Source organism: Podarcis erhardii (assembly GCF_964252035.2).
Source record: "Podarcis erhardii genome assembly, chromosome: 1".
NCBI classification, from domain to species: Eukaryota; Metazoa; Chordata; class Lepidosauria; order Squamata; family Lacertidae; genus Podarcis; species Podarcis erhardii.
Window position 1 is genome coordinate 67,490,909 of NC_138497.1, and position 21,943 is coordinate 67,512,851.

Here is a 21,943-nt window from a genome sequence, read left to right on the forward strand (position 1 = left end):
AAATTTTGGAGGGGTGCAACCAGGCACCCCTACAACAGGCTCCCTCATCAAGGCTGGAGCTGTGGGGAGGCAAGCCGCACCTGGGCCAGGCCTTCAAGGCTGGTGCAGTGGCACGTCCTTCTCCTCATGGCCGGCCAAGGGAGGCCCTCACACTCCCCGCCCTGGGCCAGTTGAGAGGGAGAGCAGCAGTGGCACCCAACAAGGAGTAAGGAAAGAAAAGTATTCAGGAGCCAGGTGCATTGCCCAAAGTGCCTCACTGGAAGGACAGGAGGCTTCACATTTCTCTGCCTTATCTCTTCTCCCAGGTTGGGGCTAGTTTGCATGGACAGGCTCCCTTGAGTAGACATTGGCCGGCGAAGGGGCTGACTGCTGGCCAGTCCACCGGGGGGCACAACACTTGTCCCGCCCCAGGTACCAGCAACCCATGCTACGCCCCTGGGTGGGGGATGCCTGTCCTTTGAATAGCTGTAGGGGAGGCAGCTGACTGGCAGGCGTGGCTTCTTTCATTATAGTGTTAAGAGTACATTTCGCTGCAGCATCTGTAATAAGCATTTCTGCAGGTACCAGATCCGCCTCTCATATACCTGGATTCCCAGGATACTGGGCTGGTGCTGAAACTGAGAAGAATGCAGGCCACTTACTGCTGCCACTCTCAGTGGAAGGGCTTATGTGACATTTCCTCGAGCACACAGAGTCTGCAGAGAAATTTCTTAAACACACACACAGCCTCCGTAAGTCATTGGGGAAACATCTGAATCTTTAAAGGGAAGGCAAATGGTTGTTATATATTGATTTCCATCCACTACAAGCACTTTCCTAAGCAATGGCAATGTGCCATTATCCCCATTATGGAGCTCAATGTGAAAGTGCAAAGAGGGGAAACGGTTTGCCTAAGGTCACACTTACACAGGTTCTGAGTAGAGCAGGAACAAGAGATGCATCTCCCGAGTCCCATTCTAGCATCCTACTTAGTGGGAAATCACAGTGCAAGTTGGGCATTTTCTTCTGCCCTGAGATGGCCCGCTATATGTGATTTCAGGTTTTTGCAGCAAAAATTGGCACATCGCTTTATTTAACTTAATGGGCAAAACAGAAATAGTGAGTATGCACTAGCTTGGGGCAGTGCAAGAATCATCTCAATGTGTGAATGTTGAAGAAAGCCATGCTAAAAGCAACATGGATCAAAATAGAATGCGGTAATGCAACATAATTTAGCAGGCTTCCATTCTGAGCTGTAAAAACCCTACAGTCATAATAGTGGAGAGCTAGAATGGGCCTTAAAAATTGCAAGGTAGTAATATTTAGATGAAGCACTTCAAAATGCTGAAGGTGCTTGATGTTCACTTTCTTGTAATCTTTACAACAAGCCTATAAGGTAAATAAATCAATATGGGTGGGATGTTTTCCCTCTTAGTTTTAATTTATCCATGTGGGGCTGTCTGTTTGGTTGTAAATGGCTTTGGGTTGCCATGGGCAAGATAAAGCTACTGACAAATTTAAAAATAATAAAAATGACCACTGTTATTATTCCCCTCCAATGTGGAAGGAGGCACTCCTTCTGGTAGTTTGGCTCCAAGTCAACTTTGGGCATTTCAGGTTAACATGAACACATTTAATTGGGCTCAGACATGATATAGCAGTTTCCTCAGGACTGGTGCCATTTGGGCCCATCTCACTGCACTGGTTTACATCCTAGCTACTACATTCTCCACAAGTTGTAACCTTGGAGGTGGGGTGCCCCACAGAGTGCATTAAGCAATCCAATCTGGAGGTTAGCAAAGCATAGGTAAGTGTGGCAAGAGTATCTCAGGTGCTATTAGACTCCTATCAGCCCCAGCAGGCAAGCAGATACCAGCATCCTGAGCATGTGGGGAAACTTCCTCTAATTCTCACCCACCCCCACTTCCCCTCACTCCTGCTAACCCAGAATGGGGCAAAAGAGGCACCTGCCACCTGCCTGAGTGTGCACCCCCCACCACCCCTTCCTTCTCTCCCCATACTTTTTTTTTTAAGGCAGGACCCGCCGTGAGCTACACCTGGCTGGCAGGCAGCAATGGCCTGAGCATGCACTGCTCGACTCTCTTTTCAGAAGCCCCTGCACAGGTCAAAGGAAGCACCTACTGCCAGCTCCATTTACCTGGTGGGCAACAGTGGCCCGAGTAAAGGTGCTGGCACAGTCCTCTGTAGCAGAGCATTCCAGCAGGGGAAAGAAAACACTACTTGGAACTACATCATAGCAGTGGTGATTGTATCTATGTATGTGCATCTGTTAATGTAGTGCGGGGCTAGCTGGTGTGTTGCCCTCCAGACGTTGACGGACTGCAAGTTCCATCAGCCCCAACCAATGTGGTCAAGGATGATGGAAGTTGTAGTTCAACGGGCTCCAGAGGGCACCACTTTGGCTACCCCCTGAAGTAGTCCATAAGTTCAGTATATCTCCTAATGTGCTCTTGTAACCCAAATTTGTGACCCAATCTACCCTTGATATAATCTTCTCTCTCTCCTCTCTCCTCTCTCCTCTCTCCTCTCTCCTCTCTCCTCTCTCCTTGTTTATTTGGCACTGTACTGAGCTTTGGGAAACTGCTTTGGTGCAGCCTTTGTGTTCTATTGTCAATCCCCTCCAGACAAAATGGAAAAGAAGTGGAAAATTAACCCAAGAGAGAGACAGAGATTCCTCCCTTCCTCTCCTTCCAAGTAGAACAATTAGTACAGTGTAGTAAGAGCAAGATATAGTTTCATAAATTCAGCAATTAATGAAAGCTGATGTGACAGATGGAAGAACGTGTACTGGGAATTGGAAATTAACTGTGCACTTTTTACATTAGACAATCTTCTCATCAGGTTTCTTCCATAGTTCTACAGACTTTTTTACTTTTTAGATTTTGCTGACCCTGACATTTTGCCACCCATAGGTCAGCAGTACTTTAGATAAAATGATGTAGTAGGTTTGAGATCATTTCCCAACTGGGTACTTACACTTGACCCCGGTGGGCGAGATGAATGAACAGTTTACACCACAGCTCATCTGCCATCAGACTGCAAGCAATATTTTAAAATCTATTGACTCAAGCAATTGCACAGGCTGTTTATCATTAAAGAAAATGGACCAAATGGAGCAGACATATGAATAAAACCTACAGGATTAAAGAGAGGGCAGGGGAATGGATTCTGAAATGTCTAGGTATGCGTCGCTCCAAAACAAAAAAATATGTGTGCCAACTTCTTTGTTCTCAGGATTCATGTGTGAGGAAGATTCTCCTGACCCCACATCCTTGAGGTGCTAACATTAGACCATGCACCTTCAGCTTCCTAAAACTCCAGGTTTGGCCTGGAGTCTCCAGGAATGACCTTGATCCCCAGGAATCTCCTGAGACTGATCCTGGAGATCTGACAAGCCACTGTGAGTGCTAGTTGGGCCCACCCACAAGATGCTGGATACACTATTGAGTGTATCCATTTTCTTTTTTTCTAGGAAAAAATGGTTTTCAGTCCTCGCTGGCAGCACCTGCGCCTGCCATAACCATTGTGAGAACCACCAGTGAGGCGACCAGGGTGCACATGACCAGCAGCAGAGCGCACTGCATGGGGGGGGGAGTGTATCACAAGCTGTGCCACCCACTCTCACACTCCTTGTGGAGCAGAACTTGTGCTTTCCAGCCAGCCCTTTGGGGTAGCAGCGGTGGCCGGGCCCCGGCAGTGCTTTGTTCATGCCACAGCTTCCTATGTAGCTGAGCATCTCCAGGGTGAGGGAGAAGGTGCTGGTGCTGTGTACTGGTGAGTGGTGCCAGGAAAAAAGTACCAAGTGTATCAGAAACTAAAACAACTTAATGACCACCTAATATAAATGGAATGCAAATATCAGGGAATCCATAATTCCCTCCATCATAGGATGAAGATGTTGAGTTTTGATGTAGAAATCCTTGTCCTTCGGGTGGGTGTTCCTCCCCAGAAAAGAAGATAGAAATTCTTTTGTTCTTTGTTTGAGTTGGTAAAAATGGAATACATACAAAGATGTGCTTTGGCACAGACCAACAAGGTGGCTGTTACTTCTACCCACTATTGAATGTATACATTGCCATCTTGAGGGCATCTTGCCAGAGGAGAATGTGTGATGATTGTGTGGGCAGCACTCAGTGAGAAAGAACACAAGTCTCTCTGTTATACCTACTTTCTTCACAACTTGACGGTGATTTTTTAGGATGCTGCAAAAAACCTTAATTGTAACAATGCCAGCTGCACATTGTGTCTTGGAACGCCTCCATTCAAAACTGAAGAGAAAAGGAGGACAAATTCTGTGGAAGATCAGCCTAAGTCATTTTGGGAAATGTATTTCCAGCTGACAATGGAAAATTGAGAGAGGAAGCAAGTAAAATATGGATGTGGTGAAAAACCTGAAGAAACTGTATGATGTTGAAACACCACTTTTCTTCATGGAAGGGGCCTGTCTCCTAAATGCAGCCTTCACTTATACGAGACAATATTCTGGAGGCTGCCCACTAGATTTCCCTGGGCTAGTAGTACTCTGCCATTTTCCTCATCCTTCCAGTTCTTTCTCTTGAGCAACTACCCAAGTGGCCCACTGCAAATGCACAGAAAACTCTTCCCCACCTTCTAGTTGTACCCTGAAAACTGATACTGCTGCTCAGAGGTTTCCTGGCAGTCCCCCATGAACCTAATGTTACTCTGGAGTTGTTCTTTCCCTCTCTGTCAGGAAGAGAGAGGGAGAAAGATGGGAAACAGTTGCAGAGCTCAGCAGGAGCTTGGCCAGGTGAACACAACACTTTATGTAGCTCTGGCACCAGGATTGTTGAGCAGAGACAGCAGCCCCACCTGCCAATCTCCAGTTAGGACCAGAAGGCCTTACGAGGGTCAGGCAGAGCTGCCACTAGCCTCAGTGGCATCGCAACGGGGGGCGGGGGGCGGTACGCCCCGGGTTCCATGCCTACAGGGGTGACAAGAAGTCAGCCCGCTGGGGCTCGCGGCGGTGCAAGCAACCATCGCGCAGCTGCAGCCGCCTTTGGAGGATCCTCCGTTCACGGCTGCAGCCCTGAGCAGAGGATCCTGGTGCCAGCAGCAAACCACTAAGTACAGCGCATGTGCGGCGTCGCACGCATGCGCTGTATGTAGCAACGCTGCACATGTGCTGTACTTAGAGATTTTCCACCAGCACCGCTTCAGCGCTGTGCGGACAGTGCCAGGATCCTCTGCTCATGGCTGTAGCGGCATCGGAGGGATCCTGGCACTGTCCGTACGGCGCTGGAGTGGCGCTGGCGGCAAACTGCTATATGGCGCATGTGCGGCGTCGCTACGTATGACACATGCGTTATACGTAGCAATACCGCACATGTGCTCTACATCATGATGCCTGCTCTGGGTGTTACGATGCCTTCCTTCGCCCCTGGCCAGCCTCAGCTTCAGGAGGAGGATGGCCCTGCTTGGATGTCTCATGGCCTTCTGGAATTAACTTACAGAAGTGCAGAGAGAAGACAGTTTCTAGTATTTGGCAATATGGAACACAATCTGCCATGTATGCAAAGGGTCCCAGGTTCAATCCCTGGCATCTCCAGGTAGGGCTAGGAGAGACTTCTGCCTGGAGAGCTGCTGCCAGTCAGTGTAGACAATACTGAACTAGCTGGACCAATGGTATGAGGCAGCTTCCTACATTCCTATGTGAGTGTGATGAAGCTGATTGTAGTCCACAGATGCATATGCCATCATAAATTTGATACTTGCCACAAGACCCTTTGCTGCTTTTGTCATGAGTAGCTTCTCAGAGCGGTCAAGAGAAAAGACTGGCTTTCTTTGGTCCTTTTCCATGGCTTCCTGATTCTACTTTTCACATTCATCTCACAATAGTCATGACCCGCTGTGGCCTTAATGAATTTTCCAGGTGGTTTCTTTTAACCGCTGCATAATGGTAGTTGATGTCAAATGTATTAGTTACAAGGGAGTTTTGAAATGTATTAGAGATTTAAAGTAATGAATGTAGCTTGCTGTCAGTAATTCCAGGAATAGGAAAATTGACTCCTTTTTTAAAAAGCTTTATGCATTGTGGCTTAATGCTGGAAATAAGTTTACCGTTGTTTTTAGGGCTTTCTTGTGAGAGATTGTTTGATACAATTATTTCTGGAGTTGTCTTTTTACAATATGTCATTTTGTATCCTTTCAGTATGTATTTTGTATTGTTTTCTACAGATTCCCTTGATAAGAGTCTATCTCGACACACTTCAGGAATCAAATCCCACATTCAGCTGTACGTTTCTCCTTATTGTTTGACATTCCACTCAGCCCCTTTATTGGGGAATGCACCTGAAGCTTGCTGTGGTGCACTCAATTTCTAAATATTTGTCAGTCCAGAACTAAACATCATGTGGTCAAGACATATTTCCAAGGGTTGTCAGGGGTTTTTGAGGGGTCGGCAGCATCAGGAAGAAGTGAAGCTCCTGAAGACAGTTCTGGTAGGTCTTCCCCCAAGGCCAGAGCCAGAGCCTTGTTCTCCTCAGAGTCCTCTGCTGCGTAGCATGTGATGTCTGGGTCATGACACCCTCTGCTTACTGCTTTCCCCTGCATTTCAAATATTCATAGGTTGACTTTCTGAGTACAATTCACTCATGCAAAGTGTTCTATCTAAATGCTTCTTTGTGGTAGCAGAGAGGCATCTAGAGTTTGGAAATGTGATTTGGCCAGCCAACATAGAATACTAGCTATGATCAATTTAGAGCAGTCCATGTGTTCCTTTTTGAAGTTGTTTGGCAGTGATTGTCTTGAATATTTTGTAGACTGCCAGTTACGGAAACTGGAAGCAGCTCTGCACCCTAGTTGTTCCTTAGTCCCAAGTCCCAGACAGGGAACAATGAGGCTGAAAATAAGAGGTACATCTGAAACCCTGCCACTCACACTGGGAGAGAGGAGTTCTTTCTTTAAAAAAAATGTTTCCTGGATCCTGGACTGGCTTAAAATCCAGCCGACCCTTGGCCAGTCTTGCCCCTCCCCATTCTACCTCATTTTGGGGCCTTATACTTGTCATTGAAATTCTACTCAGTATTCATCCACAGTAGGTCCCAATGTATAATTAGAAGAGTAAAAACTTAAACACGTTGTGGGATTCCCAAAAATAGACCAGAGGCAATTAAATTTCATCCAGCAGAGCTTTACTGCTACTGAAGGCAAATGAGCATAATGGTCACAAATCCAATACATTCAGGATTGGCACTGTCCATATGAAATCCAGTTGCAGCAGACTTAACTTAAACTTACAATAACTTATAATAAGTCTAAACCTTAATACTAAGCATAATATGTACAGAACACCACACCAGAAGGAAAGAGACAGAAAGACAAAGTGAAACCCAGGCTCCTTCTGGCCCTACTTTTATAGTCAGCATGACCTTGACTGAAGAGATGACAGAACCAGTTTAAGCCAGCTGTACTCAGCTTCTCTGAAAGAATAACCCAAACATCACAAACCTTCTGCTTGTTTCTTTCACACAGATAAGCTTCCAGAACCCTCTTGAATAAATTAAAATAGGAAAGATCTCTACACATCAGATCAATACTTTCTGCACTAAGAAATGCAAATGGACAATACTATCTACCGCTAACATGAGTGGCACCTTATCAACAGATTGCACTCTCAGCAGGTTCAACCAACCCCCAATCCATGTGCTGGTGGAGACCAGCAGAGGGAACCTATACCCCTCCACTGCAGGCTGGGTCAGGGGTTAGGATTGCTCTCATGCATTTTGCAGCAGTTGTGGGGCCTAAGAATGAGAATCTAGATGCAGAACAAATGTTTTAACAAATGAAGGTAAAAACGTGCCGGTTCGTCTCTGAATACACCCTGGAGCAGTACCCTTCAATGTAGTCCAGAGATGGGCAGTTTGTGATTAACTAGGGCAGCTGTAAAATACTGGCTTGGAACAAAGAATTGATTTTTCTCACTGCTTGAGAAACACACCTGGAGTGGTTGTTAATCTTTTGTAATTATGTTTGCCCACAATTTTGCCTCTATTTTTGAATCTGCTCTCATATCTTTAAAATTATGAGCCTCTCCTTGTTTATCCTATGGATACCTGTTGCTTCAACAACACTCCTAAAGAAATTCTGGAAGGGTGTTTGGAGAATCAAAAGAGCTTCTTTATGCAAAATTAGTTAATTCCCATATAGTTGCATCATTTCCAGAGATTATTCTGAACTGTCTTCCCACCCCTCTTTTTTCAAAGCAACTAAAAACACCTGAGTCCTACAGAGACCTTTGAAATTAATGGTGCCCTTGGAACTTGGGGCATCTGTTATCATCCTTGTGCTGGTGTAGCTCCACCAGCATGTATTTTGTCAAAGGGGCTAAATTATTGTTGTTGGGGATTAGTTTAATTCCTGCTATGCCTTGCACATATAAAAATCCCCACAAGATAATAACTGATGGTCAAGGAGACATAAAAGGCTGCCCCAACAAAACAAAAGATTATTGGAGATGGGGGAATCTGACTTGGAACAGGAGGCAGCAGAAACAGATGAAGTTCTCAGCTCCTTGATTAACAATAAGGCTCAAGAGTGTATGCTCAGGAAAATGATTATACATTATCTGCTGTAAGGTGCCAATGCGCACAAGCGGTAAAGTCATGCTGCTCTGATCTGTTCATTGTCTTTGCAGATGCTTGCTTGTGAAATCTAGCAGAATAATTCCTGGACACTTGATGAAAATATTGCAAAATAATACAAGCCCTTTGACAACAGTTAGGCTGCACTGGCTTAGGAAAAAACACATGTGAACCCTGATTATTTGAGCACTGAGTTTGCAGTAGGTCTATTTCAAGGATGGCTCTGCAGATGGTGTTGGACTCCCAAGTCCTGTCAGTCCCCTTCCTCCCAGGTAGCATTGATGATGATCAATGAGTTGCAGTCCAACAGCATCTGGAGAGGTCCCCCACCCTGGTTTACTTTCTTTGGAACAAGATAGTAGGAATACTACTGGTTTTTTGTGATTTATTTACAGAGAGGTGGGATTTCACAGCAATAATCACACACAGAAAAACTTTGCTCATCTCACCAGCACCTTATGGTTTTTGCAGAGCAGCCCTAAACTCGTCCACACTGGACTTCAATGTGGATTTGAAGCAGCTGGTGCCTCTATTTTTGTGTGTGGCAGCCATACAACATTCTCCTCCTCCTCCTCCAAGTGGTAGCCTATCCCACTGCTAAACTGAGATTGTCCCAATCCTCAGAAAATTCAATAAGGAACCAAAAACCCCTTATAAAATCACACTACCCAGCTGTGGACAAACTAAAGTGCATATATCATGATGTTTCAGTGGAAGTCATCTACTGCTGAATCTCCCACTTCCATTTTGTTTCATCAGCTCAAAGGAAAGAATGTGGTCTTCCTTTTTCTACCATTTGTTGCTGAAGGCATATTCACAGTATTTTTATTCTTAGTTCTAAAACAGCTCTATTCTGCAGAACTGATCTTGCACAAAACAGCTGTATTAAAAAAATAAAATTTGCTCTTGCGGGTACAGGAGGCAGGAAAGGGGAGAAAAAGAAGTAGCATCTTTACATGTGAGCAAATCATTGCCTAGCTTGAAGCTATATAAATACTGTTCTTTTCTGCAAATCTGGTATATTAAAAAAAATGCATTTCAAAAATATGTCATGGGATCATAGAATTCATGGAATTGGAAGGAGCACAAAAGGTAATCTAGTGCAACCCCTTGTTCACTGACATGCCCACAACAGTTCTCAGGTTTCCTGGTTCGGAGTGACACACATTTTATTTATTTATTTATTATGTTTTTGGACTATTCTTTCATACAAATCTGGTATATCAGAAAACTTGCACTTAAAAAATTAAAAAGCTGTGTGTGTAAAGGTAAATCAATACCCATGATCATAATTTCATGCCCACAATCAACCTCAAGTTTCCAGAACTTAAGGTTGATGGGGAACACACAGAGGAATGCATCCTTACTATATCAGGCACCCCCAAACTTGGCCCTCCAGATGTTTTTGGCCTACAACTCCCATGATCCCTGGCTATCAGGACCAGTGGTCAGGGATGATGGGAATCATAGTCACAAAACATCTGGAAGGCCGAGTTTCGGGGTGCCTGTACTATATGATCCACTAGAGTGGATGGAAACATGAGAGTAGATTTTGGAGGCATAAAAATGGAAAGAACGGGTGGACAAAGGTGCACAAATGAATACACAGAAATTGTGACCCACATACACATAGACACCCTAGTGTGGATACAGCTTCTGTGTCTCTTCCAGTCCCTTTCTGAACTTCATCACCAGCTTGGTGACATCATCCCACACAGGAAGAGGGAAACTCTGGGAAGAAAGGCATGCTGTCTTCCAGAAGGCCATGCAAAGGTGTTTGGGCCCATCAGCACCAATCCTCTCAACAAAAGGGAATCTGCCAGGCTACACTTGTCCAATCATCTTGACCCACTCTAGCCATCTCTTTTTACAACCAAAGTAACCTCCATGGGGATTACAAAAAATATTATCTAGATTTCCAGTGAAATGATGAAAAACAATTCCAGTGTCACTTAAATGGCTAGGTACACAAACCAGGAAAATATTGTGCTATTTGTGGAGAGTGATCTGGAGAAAGATGAGCAGATGCTTATGAGTTGATTTGCATGAATATCAAGGAGCTTTGCATAATGGTTCAATTCTTCCACTGCAATAATCTCTTTCAAGTTAGTGAAGTCTCTCAAATTCATATTGGCTGAACATCTGATATCACTGGCTTAGCATATCTACTTTCCCCTCTACCTTCCTAATCATTTCATGTTATCATACACCTACCTTTCTTAGACAAGAATACATATTCCTTCATAGCCATGGATAAACAAGCCAAAATGAGAAATGTAAGATCCATACTGAACAGCTAGGAAAAGTCTCTGAAAATTTACCCTCTCTCTTCAAAACCATCTCCGTGGTATTAAGGTTTGTTTCTTCTCCCTACTTCTTTTGTTTATTCATCTTTCTGATAAAATGCAGCTGAAGGCAAAACATTGCAAACAGACAAGAAGTGAATGAGCAAATTATTGTAACTATTTTTTTTATTAGATCACTCTGTTAGATTTTAGAAACTGAAAGAGTAAATACTGATGTCTGAAGCATTTAGAAAATGCTTCAGGATACACCAATGCATTTTCCTCTTTTTTTGAAAATGGTTTTTATTTGATTTTACAAGCGTGGAGTTATAACAATGCCAAGTAAATACCCACATTTAGAGATTTCTCCGAATCTCCAGACTTCCCATCATCCCCTCCATGGGTCTTATTGCCAACATTTTCAACTGCATATTATTTCATAATCCATATTTTGTATCTGCCCATATTGTCCATAGTGATTGTTACATTACAAGTGTTATTAAAATCCTGCCATTGTATTCATCTGCTTGCAGTGGTAGGATACACCAATGCATTTCTACACTGCATAATGTCCAAAGTTCATTTCAGGAGCCTAATCTGGCCCGCCGGTTGGTTTAATCCAGCCCCTGTGGCAGTTTATTTCCTGGGGTAAAATCCCCCCCCCAAAAAAAAAACACCCCTCAGAGCAACTTCAATCCTAAAAAAAACTCAATAACTTCAATCCTAAGAAAAGTTCAACCACTTTGGTTGGCCCTCACGGCCCTTCACTTCATCAAATCTGGCCCTCTTTAAGAAAAAGTTTGGGCACCCCTGGAGCAGCAAGCAGGTAGAAGGTTTGCTCCCATACACAACCTTTAAGGTTCTTTCAGACCTTTCAAAAGCAAGTATTGAATTCTCCTTGTTTTAATAGCAGAAATCATGTAGAAACCTGGAGAAAAGACTGAAAGGTAGTATGGTAGCCATTGCCAAACATCTGAAGAGCTGCATAAGAATCCTTCTATGAAGAACCTTCAGATGTGACCACTGCCTCTGAGGAAGAAGCCAGATGTGCTGTTAAGTGTAGAGTTCAGTTTACTTACAGTACAACCCTAGGAAAACCTTTTCAGAAGACAATGCTACTGATTACAATGGCACCTACTCCCAGGTATGTTTATATAGGATAGCAACTTTACAGCACAATTTTATACATGTCTATTCAGAACTTTCACTGACTTCAATGCAGATTACTTTCAGGTAGGTGTGTATAGGATTGCAGCCTAAAGTTCTATTGATCTTAATGGGACTTGAGTGTACGTAAACTTAGTACTGGATTGTACTCTTCAAGTGCTACAGAACACAAAAACAAAACAAAAACCACACCATTTTCATCACTGACAAAAGCAGGTAATATTTAGGGCTTTGTCTCGCATTTCCTTTGCTTTCTTGGTAGACTGAAAGACAGTTTTGACAAGGGAAAACTGCAACCTGACAAAGAAAAGAACCTGTTATGCTGGCAATCTGTCAATATTCTCTTTCAAAAATAGTGAAAATTCTCTCTGGAACAAGTACTAATTTGCCCACTACAAGTCAATGCTTTGTTCACAGTTGGAACTTTGTTTTCCTGCTGAAATGGTGTCACTGGTCAAATTTCCTTGAAAACTCAAGAGGAAGCACCTTTAAAACCAAAGTGGTGTGCCCTCTCCCAGTTGCCTGGGCCAAATACATCTTTTGTCATAGTCTTGGACTTGAGAACCTTTTACAATGGAAATGAAGAATCCCTTGTTGGAACCAAGTGGGAACCATGGTTGCTTGACATGGATTCACTTGTGTCATCTTTTTTCCTACTCTCCTTGACCATGTTGGTCGGGCTGACCTAGTTGTAGACCACATCTGGAGGGAACCACAGAGGCCATCTCAGATTTAGTGTATAAGATCCTTGGATCCTATACCAAGCAGCAGACTTGGTGTAGGGAACTGGATTCAGCACTTCCATAGCTGACACTGCTGGTCCTCTTGATGCAGCTAGGTCTGTCTCTTCTGTGTCAGTGATGGGGATGACCCAAACAGCACCAGAACCGCCGTAAATGGATACCACCCACTCCCAGCTTATACAGCTGCTTCAGAATAATACCATGGTCAATTGTATCAAAAGCTACTGAGAGATCAAGGGAAATCAGCACGCTACACACACATCTCTCCATCTAAGCAAGAAAGAGGCATTATCACAGTCGAAGGACACATTCCAGCTATCCTGAACCCCTGGCCTACGTGACAGCAAGTCCAAAGTCCAGCAGTCAGGATACAGTCCAGAGTCAAACCTAAAGCACAGTCCAGAAGAGCCCCTTGGAACAGCTAAGCTGTGGTCCAACCAACCTAAGTAGTTGATCAGACTACTTGCCTAAGTACTTGCCTAAGGCCTCAACTAGAGCCAGGGCTTTTTCGGCTGCGGCTCCAATCTGGTGGAACGCTCTGTCACAAGAGACTAGGGCCCTGCGGGACTTGACATCTTTCCACAGGGCCTGCAAGACAGAGCTGTTCCACCAGGCCTTTGGTCAGGGCGCAGCCCGACTCCCTCCTTTGGCAATCTTCACTGAACTTTAGCTTAATGGTTGCCATCAATTTGATTTTTTTTATATATATATATATAAATATTTATTAAAGTTTTTAAATACAAATGCACAAACAACAAACAATCTTACCTCTGTCACAAACATAGTTTCATCACTTCTTTGGACTCCCTCACGTCTCCCGCTCCCATTTACATCATTAAAAGTTTTTTTTTCCAAACAAATTATCAACTTGTTTACAATCTCATATCCACTCATTCAAATATAATCTAGCAATTCTTCCAAAAAAAATTTATATTTTCTTTAGTCTCACTTATCATCAAATTTAAATCTAATTTAGTGGTGGCCAATTTTTTATAATCTAGCATCCTTCTTAACATTCAACCAAATTACAATGTTTTTGTAGATACATCTTAAATTTCTTCCAGTCTTCCTCCATTTTCTCTTCTCCCAGGTCTCGGATTCTGCCAGTCATCTCGGCCAGTTGCATATAGTCCATCAGCTGCATCTGCCACTCTTCCAGTGTGGGTAGATCTTGAGTTTTCCAGTTTTTTGTGATGAGTATCCTTGCTGCCGTTGTTGCATACATAAAGAATGTTCGGTCCTTCTTTAACACCTTCTGGCCGACAATACCCAGAAGGAAGGCCTCTGGTTTCTTAGTGAAGGTATACTTAAATACCTTTTTCAACTCATTATATATCATTTCCCAGAAGGCCTTCACCCTAGGGCATGTCCACCAGAGGTGAAAGAATGTTCCTTCATTTTCTTTACATTTCCAACATTTATTATCAGACGAATGGTATATTTTGGCAAGTTTAACTGGGGTCATGTACCATCTATATATCATTTTCATTACATTTTCCTTCAGAGCATTACATGCGGTGAAGTTCAACCCAGTGGTCCACAACCTTTCCCAATCCTCAAACATAATGTTATGCCCAATGTCCTGCGCCCACTTTATCATAGCCGATTTAACCATTTCGTCTTGTGTATTCCATTTTAACAGCAAGTTATACATTCTACATCATCAATTTGATTTTAATTAATTTTTATAATGAAATGTTTTTAGAATGTTGCACTATTTTATTGTTGTTAGCCGCCCTGAGCCTGGCTTCGGCTGGGGAGGGCGGGATATAAATAAAATTTATTATTTATTATTATTATTATTAGTTGATCAGCTCTGCTTGCCTTTCATATTATGCATGCTAATTGCAGCATGTGGGCTTGATGAGGCATGTGACCCTCACCTGCTCCCAGCCTACTCCATCTGAGGAATCACACCCAGAGCTAGCGAGCCCCACCTGGCCAGTTAGTGAACTGGGCTGTGGGCCCTTGCCTGCTTCAGCCTCCTAGAGCGCCCCACCTACTGCTCCCTATATTTGCTGTCTTCGTGGATACAGGGCTCTGGCTCTGGTGATGGGTCCTGCTGCTCTGGTTCCTGTGCATTGACCCCCTAATCCCCTCATGATGACCTCCATCACCCTGTGAGTACTTCCTATACCTCTTCTTCCTCTTCTTCCACTTCTTCCTCCTCCCTGTTGTTCTGCCAGTTCATGACATCAGCTATTCAAAAACACTCAAGGAGAGGGTAGAGCAGGAGTGGTGAAGGATATGGCGTGGGAAAGGGTGTGGCTTCATAGACCTGGAGAGCCACATTTGGCCCCTGGACCTGAGGCTATACTCCATCCTGGAAAATCTCCCCATTTGAAACATCCTTAGTGTCCTCACTATGACCCTGAGCAGCAACAAAGAGTCACAAACAGAGGAGGAGGAGGCAACTGGATTAGGGAAATTAGAGGTGCTGAAACCAGGCACAAAATAAGCAGGCCAGGAATCTCTTGATCTGGAGACTCATGAACCGGGCACAACACCCTCTAAACCAGAACTTCCCAAGTGACTGTCCCGCTTGATACAAGGTGATAGCCAGCTAAGAAATGACACAGCACTAGGCTCCTGGTGAAAGGCTCTCTACAATTCAGAAAAAAGGTGGAAACTTGGTGGTGTAAACTAGCTCAGGAAGTACAAAGCGCTTCCATTGAACTCCAGACCACAGTGAAGCAAATTGTCTGCCTTGAGCTGTCCAAGGTTCTGCAGTGTCAGCTTGACCCTATCTGGGACTGACTTTTGTCTCCTGGGCTGCCACTTGTAGCCATGAAATCTTTTCTCTCTGCCCCTCCTTCCACCCACTCTCAAGACTTGCAACTCTTGTTGTTCTGCATCTTTAGTGTTTTCAGCTTTAAATTTCGCAATGTGCTTCAACTTTCCAGATGCCTACTTCTGGAAACCATTTAGTGCCCAGAGAATTTATTTCATAACCATAAAATTCAGATATGTACTTTCATTAAGCAGGCATGCACCTCTTACACCTGTTGTTCAGTTGGCAGCCATGTTTTGATCAGGGGGCTTTGCTGAAAGGTATCCTCAGAGTGTTGTCTGAAAGTGAGGAAGGACAGCGGGTGGAAGGAGAGAGGGAAACAACAGCTCCTAAAACCAACAGGGCTGCTGTTTCTGAAAGTCTAATTAAAAATGAATGTTGATTATGTCTTGCGATAAAAGGGAAGGGTCAGGAAGCAAACACTGAGGTGATGGATAATTAATGGCCAGGGAAAGATGCTGGAAAGCAAGGAAGGAAATTAGTATGATAGATGCATTTGCTTTGAGAGGGTGTGAACAACAGGCAATTATCCATTTGCCATGTGCATAGCCACAAGTAACAGTGAGGCACAAAACACCCTGGGTGGAAACTCAAGCCTCACTAAACTATTTTCACATGGGAAGAGGATTAAAAGAAAGGAGAAATATACCAGTGGTGCCATCTCTAACATGCTGTACATGGAATTAACACATACTGTGCATGGGAAATATATAAGGAGTGCAACAGGCCCACTGCAGTGATCTTGTTCAGACATTGCTTGATCAGAACAATGCCTTGGTTCTATATGAAATTGTTTTTAGGATATATATATTTTATTTTTTTAAAAAAAAGTTGCTTTTTCCTTTTTCTGAGCTAAGGTTCAATTTAGACTTTGCAGTAACCTGCTCTTTTTGGGGGCACAAACATCCAAAATCTTCATTCAGGTGACTAAGGATACATGACTCTGTCAATCTTGGTTTCTCTCAGTTTCCAATCTTAAATTTGATCCAACCAATTTCTGCCTACATTTGCAGTCTTCTTTTTTCAAAAAAGTCTGCATGAAAATTTGTATGCATTTTCATTGGCATCTCTCCTAATATACACATATTTCTATACCATTTTGTCTAGTATATGAATTTTTGCAGGCAAGTTTTTTTTCTAATGGTATATTATTTTGGTACATTATTCCCACTAATTCCGTTAGTTTGCATTAAAATGTGAGCCTTATTAAACACAACCTGTTAACATAGCAAATTCTCTCCCTGTCTCTAGTATGTGCCCTCAAAGGCTATGGATTTGACTTGGCAAACACATATTAGGGATGTTTATTTTACTAGAGGCCTAACTGAATCTGAAGCGACTGCTAACTGCAGATAACAAAACTTTTCAGTGGCTGCTGACGGAGTGTTTGAAAGCAAGCAGATGTTTTATAAATCTGTTTCTGCCCTGTACTCTTAAGGGTAACATCAATCAAAGCAATGTCAGGTTGAGAAAGAAGCTTTTGTATTTGCCTGCCTTGGGAAATATCCCTTACAATTCAGTAACAACCTGAAAACTTAAAGCTTTAGATATCGTACAAGAAGCCCAGTCTCTGTTTTAACTATTAAGCAGAATCCATGGAGATTTCATAAATTTCATAAATTATAGATTGTACCTATGGCTCTCTTAGGGTTGGGAATGCAGAGAGATTTACTCAGTTTTTAATGCAAACCTACTTAACTTGCACTTCCTGAAGGTATATAGGAGCCAAAACGTGGCTTCCCTTCAAAATTCACACTTCTCCACATTTTGCAATGCAGTTCTCCAACCAAAAATGCATTTTGTGTGGGGGGGGGGGGGAGGGAGAGAGAGAGAGAGAGAGAGAGAGAGAGAGAGAGAGAGAGAGAGAGAGAGAACCTGAGACTGAATCACCCTGTTGGGGGTGTTGGCCCCTCAATGGTGTTGTGGAATACTCAATGAGGAATTATCTAGCACACCATATGATAGAAGGGTGGTCTAGAAATATGGAAAATTAATTAAAGATAACAAAGTACATGCACATCACATTTTATTTTGATGGGGGGGGGGAATGAAGGATGCACTTAACTTTCCCATGAAATAGCATAGCACTGCAAAGTGCTTTACACTGGCTGAACCATGCCCAGAAGCAATAGCAAGGCAAGTATAACCCAACCCAACCCAACCCAACCCAACCCAACCCAACCCTGGAAATTGTAGTTCAGAACACTGCACGAAGGAACTGAGGGGATGCTCATAAATTTGCTGATGGTACCTAATCAGTCATTATTCACCAGAGCACTCAAAGGCTTAAAACAGGGGTAGGCAACCTAAAGCCTGTGGGCCGGATCCAGCCCAATCGTTTTCTCAATCCGGCCCACGGACGGTCTGGGAATCAGCATGTTTTTACATGAGTAGAATGTGTCCTTTTATTTAAAATGCATCTCTGGGTTATTTGTGGGGCATAGGAATTCGTTCATCCCCCCCAAAAAAAATATATATAGTCCCGGCCCGCCACATGGTCTGAGGGACAGTGGACCAGCCCACAGCTGAAGAAGGTTGCTGGCCCCTGGCTTAAAGTGTGTGTGTGTGTGTGTGTGTGTGTGAGAGAGAGAGAGAGAGAGAGAGAGAGAGAGAGAGAGAGAGAGAGGTGGGGACACAAACATGCAGACTGAGTACATAAAGATCTGAGAAGAAGTCTCTCAAGAGGATTTTAAGTGTGCAACGATCTGGTCAGCAGGAAGCTAATGACTTGCCTGATGGTCATATTGTTAACTCAGCTGTTATTTGTTTACATCTGGAAACTAGGACACTGCCACCTAGCTCTGCTCTGCTTTCCTGTATATTTTTTCTAAAAGTCCTTACTCCAAAGTTTTGCTGTTACAGACTTGTTCCTGTCCTTGTGGAACAAGGCATTCTGGATAGATTTGGGCCAAAATGGCAAGAGGCAGCTCCACTGCATTCTCTGCTTGTGGTCAAAACAACCGCCTGGCTCCTTTGGAGCGGTTGTTGGTTATGGTGCCACCAGAGAAAGGGAGGGTACTAAAGTATACCGCCAGAAGTGACAACACAGTCCAAGTGCAGGAGTTTAATTTAAGGAGAGTTTTAACTGGTACCAGAAGTTTGATCTGGGAGTTTCTACAACCTGGAAGTATCCTCTCCACACATTCTGTTATAATAATTGCTTTCTCAAAAATTTATCTTTTGTGCCATGAAAATAAAAAAGAACATTATTTTACAAAATGTGACAGCAAGTGTACCTAGGTGTTTACTCCCCATTTCTTTGTGTGAACTGTGTGTTAAGATATAAGCTCCCCTCCCATCTCCTCCACACTTTATATGCCTAAGCTTGCAGCATCCTGGAATTTGATATCTGCTCCACTGCTTTGGTCTTGGCAGGTGCAGCTTATCATGTCTTAAGAGATGGGTGGAGAGCAATGGCTGTGCACACACCATGCATTTAAAGCACATTTAAAGCACAGCCACCCCACCCAAAGAATCCTGGGAACTGTAGTCTAGCTCCCTCACAGAGCTACAATTCCAGCACCCTCAGCAAGCTACAGGTCCCAGGATATGGTGTGTGTGTGTGGGTGTGTGTGTGTGTGTGTAATTGTGGTTTTAATGTATGGTGTGTATGTCCCTTGTCTCCTTTGCATGTACTGACTCTTGCGAGATTGTTTTCAAGGCGCCTGTAAAATCTCACTGGACGTGTGGTATTAGTAATATAAGCATAAGGGCCAATAGGTGGCAGTGTGCAAAGAGGTCAGAGGCTGCAGATAGGAAAAGACTGTTTCTTGAGTGTGTTAAATTTAAAGAAGTCCTGTTTGCATTTGAGAATGGAAAAGAGGGGTCATGTGTTCCACGCCATCCCTTTTCATAACATATTTAATTTAAATCAGTCAATTGTTTCCATGTAAACAATGGAAAGAAGCAAAAGTCCTATCAAAGGTAGAATGGATCCCAAAACTTATGGAATATGCAGAAAAGGCGAAACGTACAGGAAGAATAAGCAATCGAGATAACAAACATTTTATAAATGAATGGAAATGGTTTGTTGAATATTTACAGATAAGTTGTAAACAGATAAAAAACATTAGCAGTATTATTGTAACAACCTGTAGTTTTATAAGAGTTTATATTTACAGATAATTAAATGAGCAAGTTAAATTAATTTGGATATGCAGAAGATATTAAAAAATTTAAGAACCACAGAAAGAGGAGGAAGAACATCAAATTCTGAGATGTTAAATTGATTGTAAACCTAATGAAAATGTATAAATTTGACAAGTATAAATAAAAAACTAGAAAAAAAGTTTCCATGTAAACACAGAAAGCTTCAAACTAGCCATTTATCAGCCTAGTATTTCTGAATAAAGAAATGTTCGGTTGACTCCACCACTTAATTTCCTCTGGATTGTGGTGTGGCATCAGTCCCATTAATATTCAGCAACACAAGGATCTCTCCAATATTTCTGGGGCCAATGGTCCAATTTTCAAAATTGAAGTTTAAAATGAACCTGTCCGAAGGATCTCCACTGGTTATAAAATTACAGTTCGGCCCTTAACTGTAACTTGGAGATGAATCTCAAGGCATTTCAGGCTATTTTTAGACCTATTTAATACCAACTTATTCCCCTGACATGAGCGTAGCCATCTGTCAGATTCCTTCTGGAGCTCAGAAATCAAATGTATAGCTAATTTAGAAATTGCAGGCTACATTATGACCTCTGTATAATGACATGCCACATCTCTGGTAACTCATTTAAAAGTAACATCCTATTGATATTACATAATAGCATTAATCTCTCTCCTCCTCCCCCCCCATATGTGAGGGTAGGGAAATGGAGCTTTGGAGTCAGAATCCATAGAGCTGCTTAGACCCATGGAACAGTGCCAGCCCAAGACATTTTGCTGCCTGAAGCAGAGCCCTACTCCCATCTAGGGCAATCACTTTAAAATGTGCTTTTTCCAAGGTGGTGCCCGTGGGCACCAGTATGACCACCAATAGCTCTCATGGCACCCACCAAAAGGTCTCAATAAATATTTCCTCAGAAATCTACAATACACAAAAGACCACTTGTTCTTTCTGCTCAGTTCCTATTTTCATTGGCTCAGCCTTTCCTCCACTGAGCACCCCATTCCTTAAGCATGCCCACATTTCATTAGAAGTCCACCCTTGCAACTATTCTTCTCTCACACAGGACAGATGAAAACACCTTCTCTCCATGGGAATGTCAATGCCTTTTCCTCCCCATTCATGGAGCAACTGATGTAGGAGGGCTACAGCTGCACTATCTTTAATAAGAGTCATCTATTCCTGCCGAAATGCAGGAATCTTTTGCCCAACATGGGGCTTCAACCCACAACCCTGAGATTAAGAGTTACCCACTGATCTCTGGGGCTATATCTCTATGCTTTACAATTTCCCAGGTAAAGAGAGGTTAAGAACTGGGGGACGCTTCTCATTCATAGTTTTGCCCTATGAAATGACTGTTCCCTTTTGTTGATTTTTCAGCAGGGTTGCAAGAAGGAGCAAAACTGTTCGCAGACTATGTCATAATCAGGGTGGATTAAAATCAACATATTTCAGCGGGCCACATCCATTGAATTCATTGGGTCTACTCAGAGTAGCACTTAGTTGGGTGACTAAATTTACCGTATTTTTTGCTCTATAAGACTCACTTTTCCCTCCTAAAAAGTAAGAGGAAATGTGTGTGCGTCTTATGGAGCGAATGCAGGCTACGCAGCTATCCTAGAAGCCAGAACAGCAAGAGGGATTGCTGCTTTCACTGTGCAGGGATCCCTCTTGCTGTTCTGGCTTCTGAGACTCAGAATATTTTTTTTCTTGTTTCCCTCCTCCAAAAACTAGGTGCATCTTGTGGTCTGGTGCGTCTTATAGAGCGAAAAATACGGTACATCTCTTCTTTCCTCTAAGGAGCTCAGGGTGGTATATATTATTGGTGGGGCTGGGGAACAGTTTTTAAAAACCAAAAACATTAGCTTGAGGCCATTATACAGTCGTACCTTGGAAGCCGAACACCTAAACACTCGTACGTTTTGACTGTTGAATGCTGCAAACCCGGAAGTGAGTGTTCTGGTTTGTGAACGTTCTTTGGAAGCCGAACGTCCGGCACAATTTCTGCAGCTTCCGATTGGCTAAAGGAGCTTCCTGCAGCCAATCGGAAGCCGCGCCTTGGTTTCTGAATGTTTTGGAAGTCAAACGGACTTCTGGAACGGCTTCCGTTCGGCTTCCAAGGTACAACTGTAATTATTATTGGGGTTGATAACTGTCCCATCACCAAGAATGGTCACACAACATACGTAATTCAACTGCTGCAGCACTAACTGTCAGGAGCCGAAGTCAAGCAATAAAAACACACA